We start from the raw sequence: 6429 nt of genomic DNA, 5'->3' as shown, positions 1-6429 counted from the left end.
GGGATCCCTGGGACACACAAACCCCTCCCCCAAGACGAGGTAGTGATTCATGGAGGACATATGCAGCCATATGTTCTGGACACTCGGGTCACTCATGTGTTAAGCTGTCAACTGATCACCACCTGGTGGTGAGCTGGAGGATGCTGGACATACCTGGTGCGCCTAAACGTATAGTGAGGGTGTGCTGGGAATGTCTGGCAGAGGCCAGAGTCTGTGAGATCTTTAACACACACCTCGAGCAGAGCTTCAACAGCATTCCCAGTGAGCCTGGGGACATTGAGGATGAATGGACCATGTTCAGCACCTCCATTGGTGGTTGGTGCCTGTCACTGTTGTAACCCGTGAACCAAATGGTGGACACCAGAGGTGAAGGGAGCCACCAAGCTCCAATCAGGCTTGGTTAACCATCGTACGCTCAGTGGCTGAAGCAAAAACTCGAGTGTGGAGGAGTTCGGAGAGGCAGTGGAAAAAGACCTTCGGACTGCCTTGAAGAAATATGGCGGTGAAAGGAATACTTCGAGGACCTCCTTAATCCCACTTGCATGTCTTCCGTGGAGGAATCAGAGTCTGGGGATGAGGAGGACCACCCCCCTATCTCCGGAGGTCAGTGAGGCAGTTAAACAACTCCTTGATGGCAGAGCCCCTGGGGTGGATAAGGTCTGACCTGAGTTCCTGAAGGCTCTGGATATTCTAGGCCTGTCTTGGTTGCCTCTACATGAGATAAGTAGACCAACCAACACTGACCAGAGGAAGACAGAGGACTAAAATACACACAGGAGGTGATCAGGGAAAGTGGAAACACCTGGGGAAACAGCTGACAAAAATGATTATAATAACGTCACATGGGAAGAGTTGAGAGACGTAGACAATGATGCACAAGCTTGAAAAACACGAAATACGCAGACAAGAAATATAAGACAACAAGAAAGAAAGACAAGAAATATATAACAGGTAACACAGAACACCTAGGTGATACATAGACTGTCCTAAAATTTTAAAGCCTAATAATAATCCAAGAATTCTGCATCATCTTCAAAATATAACAAAAGATATAAAAATGAACTGAAAACGCAGCCCCTGACAATGTCAGGGTGCTGGAAAGGAGAGTTCGTCCATTAGTTGAACCTCGGATACAGGAGGAACAATGTGGTTTTCGTCCTGGTCGTGGAACACTGGACCAGCTCTTTATCCTCTCAAGGATACTTGAGGGTGCATGGGAGTTTTCCTGACCAGTCTACATGTGTTTTTTGGACTTGGAGAAGGCATTTGACCGTGTCCCTCGGAGTGTCCTGTGGAAGGTGCTCCAGAAGTATGGGGTGCCTAGCCCTTTGCTACAGGCCATTAGATCCTTATACAACCGTTGCAAGAGGACTCGTTCCTGGTGGGTGATGGGCTCCACCAGAGTTGCCCTTTTTCACCGATTCTGTTTGTAATTTTTATGGACAGTATTTCTAGACGTAGAGTCAGGACTCTAGACTAACTTTTTGCCATGGGCGTACCGGTACGCCTAACTTTAAACAGTTAGGCGTACCGGCACAAAAGTTAGGTGCACACAAATTTTATAATAATTTATATAATACAATGTGTTTTTCTGGATACACTGTGCTTTTTCAGCATTCAAAGATTGATGACACCGTGTCAGAGCACTGGCTATGAATTTCAGAAGGATCAGGCCTTAACTTAACAGAAAAGTTAGCAATAGTTCTTTTCCTATTACAGCTACATCCACTTCTGTCGTGCCTAGGCTGCTCACTAGGGCTGCGTATCATCACTGATTTCTGTAATCCATTCGATTCTGGTTTTCAAAGTCCCGATTCGATTCAACTTAGCCTCAGACAGTCAGAAATATTATAATTCTGATCATTTATCAGTACTGACTTCTTCAGAATTGTGAACATCACAGCAGATGCCTTTGTGTGAAAGTAACTGAGAATAAAACACAGAAAAACATGAAGGAGATTTTCCTGGTCTGGCTTTTTATAGCAGATAACCTTAAAAATATTCTACAATGTTCTGCATATGAAGTTTAAATTTCTTCAGTATTGACCAACAGAAAAAAATAGGCTTTCTTGTCCGAGGTCATTTAAGTGAAAAAAAGAAAAAGAAAAGAAAAAGACAGCAGCGCTGTAAACAACGGTAGACTGGTGGGCAATAAGCAAGTGAATAATACAGAAAACAGAGATTGGAGACGGGAAACTGTTCTTGAAGTACAGAGAGAGAGAGAGAGAGAGCTAGCTGTGCATGGAGCGTGATTTTAATAGTCGTGGAAGCAAAACAGCAAAATTCATGACGACATTGATCAAATGTGAAGCTCAGTTTGCTGCTTCTTTTGCTGCTGGCTCGGTGAATTTTGGTTGAAGAGAGACAAAACCTGCAGCTCAGAATCAGCGCAAAAAGACGTAAACACAGCGCGGACCGGACGCATCGGGATCGCTGAGCTCCGACAGCCTGTCCGTCTGCGGGCCGTCGGGTGAGAAAGCCGAGAAAGACAAAGCTGATTCGGGTCTGTGTTTACATCTTTGTGTGGAATCCGTGTACCTGCTCTCATCTGCTGTTTGGTTGTTGTTGAAATGGTTTTGTGAGCTTTAATCTGAGAATCTGGCGTTTCTGGCAAAACACAGTTATATTTAAAAGTCAGGATTTAATGAATTGATATCGCTTTACAGGGAGTGCAGAATTATTAGGCAAATGAGTATTTTGTCCATTTCATCCTCTTCATGCATGTTGTCTTACTCCAAGCTGTATAGGCTCGAAAGCCTACTACTAATTAAGCATATTAGGTGATGTGTATCTCTGTAATGAGAAGGGGTGTGGTCTAATGACATCAACACCCTATATCAGGTGTGCATAATTATTAGGCAACGTCCTTTCCTTTGGCAAAATGGGTCAATAGAAGGACTTGACAGGCTCAGAAAAGTCAAAAATAGTGAGATATCTTGCAGAGGGATGCAGCAGTCTCAAAATTGCAAAGCTTCTGAAGCGTGATCATCGACCAATCGAGCGTTTCATTCAAAATAGTCAACAGGGTCGCAAGAAGCATGTGGAAAAACCAAGGCGCAAAATAAGTGCCCATGAACTGAGAAAAGTCAAGCGTGCAGCTGCCAAGATGCCACTTGCCACCAGTTTGGCCATATTTCAGAGCTGCAACATCACTGGAGTGCCCAAAAGCACAAGGTGTGCAATACTCAGAGACATGGCCAAGGTAAGAAAGGCTGAAAGACGACCACCACTGAACAAGACACACAAGCTGAAACGTCAAGACTGGGCCAAGAAATATCTCAAGACTGGTTTTTCTAAGGTTTTATGGACTGATGAAATGAGAGTGAGTCTTGATGGGCCAGATGGATGGGCCCGTGGCTGGATTGGTAAAGGGCAGAGAGCTCCAGTCCCACTCAGACGCCAGCAAGGTGGAGGTGGAGTACTGGTTTGGGCTGGTATCATCAAAGATGAGCTTGTGGGGCCTTTTCGGGTTGAGGATGGAGTCAAGCTCAACTCCCAGTCCTACTGCCAGTTTCTGGAAGACACCTTCTTCAAGCAGTGGTACAGGAAGAAGTCTGCATCCTTCAAGAAAAACATGATTTTCATGCAGGACAATGCTCCATCACACGCGTCCAAGTACTCCACAGCGTGGCTGCAAGAAAGGGTATAAAAGAAGAAAAACTAATGACATGGCCTCCTTGTTCACCTGATCTGAACCCCATTGAGAACCTGTGGTCCATCATCAAATGTGAGATTTACAAGGAGGGAAAACAGTACACCTCTCTGAACAGTGTCTGGGAGGCTGTGGTTGCTGCTGCACGCAATGTTGATGGTGAACAGATCAAAACACTGACAGAATCCATGGATGGCAGGCTTTTGAGTGTCCTTGCAAAGAAAGGTGGCTATATTGGTCGCTGATTTGTTTTTGTTTTGTTTTTGAATGTCAGAAATGTATATTTGTGAATGTGGAGATGTTATATTGGTTTCACTGGTAAAAATAAATCATTGAAATGGGTATATATTTGTTTTTTGTTAAGTTGCCTAATAATTATGCACAGTAATAGTCACCTGCACACACAGATATCCCCCTAAAATAGCTCAAACTACAAACAAACTAAAAACTACTTCCAAAAACATTCAGCTTTGATATTAATGAGTTTTTTGGGTTCATTGAGAACATGGTTGTTGTTCAATAATAACATTATTCCTCAAAAATACAACTTGCCTAATAATTCTGCACTCCCTGTATTCAAGCTACTCACCTCCCACTTCCACCTGCACTTTCAACTGGACCACGGCCAATCAGAGAGGTCCCGCCCCTTACTTCTCTGATTGGTTTAGTCCACGATAGGGGCATTATGTGTTTCTGTTGTTGACCACAGGGAAGGTTGCAGATTTTTTTTTTTTTTGCTACCCGAACAGTTGGTCGCACAGGTGCAACCAAATATTTTTTTTTAGTCGCACCACTGAAAAATTCTAGAGCCCTGTGAGTGGCAGAAGGCTTTCACTTGGGTGGTCTCAGAATCTCATCTCTGCTTTTTGCAGATGATGTGGTTCTGTTGGCTTCATCGGGTGAAGGCCTCCAGCCCGCACTGGAACGGTTTGCAGCCGAGTGTGAAGCAGCGGGAATGAGAATCAGCACCTCCAAATCTGAGACCATGGTCCCCAGCCTGAAAAGGGTGGAGTGCCCACTCTGGGTCAGGGACGAGACCCTGCCCGAAGTGGAGGAGTTTAAGTATCTCAGAGTCTTGTTCACGAGTGATGGGAGAAGGAAGCGGGAGATTGACAGACGGATTGGTGCAGTGGCTGCAGCGATGCGGACACTGTATCGGTCCATTGTGGTGAAGAGGGAGCTGAGTGTAAAAGTGAAGCTCTCAATTTACATCCCTGCCCTCACCTATGATCATGAGCTGTGGGTTGTGACCTAAAGAGTGAGATCGCAAATACAACCAGGAGTAATTAACTTCCTCCGAAGGGTGGCTGGCCTCTCCCTTAGAGATAGGGTGAGAAGTTCAGCCATCCGGGAGGGGCTCAGAGTAGAGCCGCTGCTCCTCCACATCGAAAGGAGCCAGTTGAGGTGGTTCAGGCATTTGATAAGGATGCCTCCTGGGTGAGGTGTTCCCACTGTGAAGAGGCCCTGAGGCAGATCCAGGACACACTTGAGAGATTATATCTCTCAGGCGAGCTCTGCAAACTGTCCCCCAATAAGCGAAAGAAGATAAATGGATGTCTGTGAAGGTTCTCAGTCATCCAGGTCATCGTAGTCAAAGGAGCTTGCAAAGAAAAGCATCTGGACTTCTTTAAGAGAAGAGATCAGAACAACATTGTCATCCCCTATGTAGCCGGTGTATCAGAGAAACTCAGGAGCGTTTTCTCCAAGCATGACATCCCGGTGCATTTCAGACCCAGCAACACGCTCAGACAAAAACTGGTTCACCCGAAAGACAAAACGCCAAAACACAAACTTAACAATGTGGTGTATGCTGTACAGTGCAGCGAGGAATGCTCAGACCTCTACATTGGAGAGACCAAACAGCCACTTCACAAGCGCATGGCACAACATAGAAGAGCCACCTCCACAGGACAAGACTCAGCAGTCCATCTGCATCTTAAGGTCAAAGGACACTCTTTCGAGGATGCCAATGTTCACATTTTGGACAGAGAGGACAGATGGTTTGAAAGAGGAGTGAAAGAAGCTTCTATGTCCACTGTGAGCGACCATCTTTGAACAGAGGCGGGGTTTACGACACCAACTCTCTGCCATCTATAATCCAGTTTTGAGATCCCTTCCCAGACGCCTTAACGCCCACTCACATCCTGGGCCATCTGACCTCAGGAATTCACATGATAAGGTGGGGCCAGGTTTCACAATGAACTCACCCGAAACTCTGGCTGATTGGGACCCACGCCCAGTTTCACACCTTGGCTCAGGCGATTAGAGGATCATCAGGGGGTCCTTTTGTCCCTCTGTGGGGGGGCCACTCCCACTAGGTTTATATCTGGGACTCTCCACCATTTGACCTTAGAACTGAAGAAGCTTCTCGGATGAGAGGTGAAACGTCTTCAAGCAACTTAAAGAAGTCCAGACGCTTTTCTTTGCAAGCTCCTTTGACTAAGATAGATGGATGTTTTTACTTTAACAAAATATTCCCAAGATTTTGGCTGTTATTTATTGTTGTTTTACAAAAAATAAGATCTTCTTTCCCCCCTTTTTAATAAAAATGAAAGATGGATGGTAAGGACCAAATTGATAAAGCGAAGGAGGCCAGAGCGTGAAAGTGGACCCAAATGCAGACGCAGGTGGAGGCACAGAACTAGGTTCTCTAACAAGACTTTATTTATAACAACAAGTGAGTTACACTTGGGAGCAATGAACATGAAGTGTGAGCCTGACCAGCCCATTCTCACTCCCGAGGCGTAATATAGTTATGATTTGTCAAGTCTCGCGGC

Source organism: Astatotilapia calliptera, chromosome 17 (assembly GCF_964374335.1).
Source record: "Astatotilapia calliptera chromosome 17, fAstCal68.1, whole genome shotgun sequence".
NCBI lineage: Eukaryota > Metazoa > Chordata > Actinopteri > Cichliformes > Cichlidae > Astatotilapia > Astatotilapia calliptera.
The sequence above is the reverse complement of the archived record's forward strand: the minus strand, read 5'-3'. Positions refer to the sequence as shown.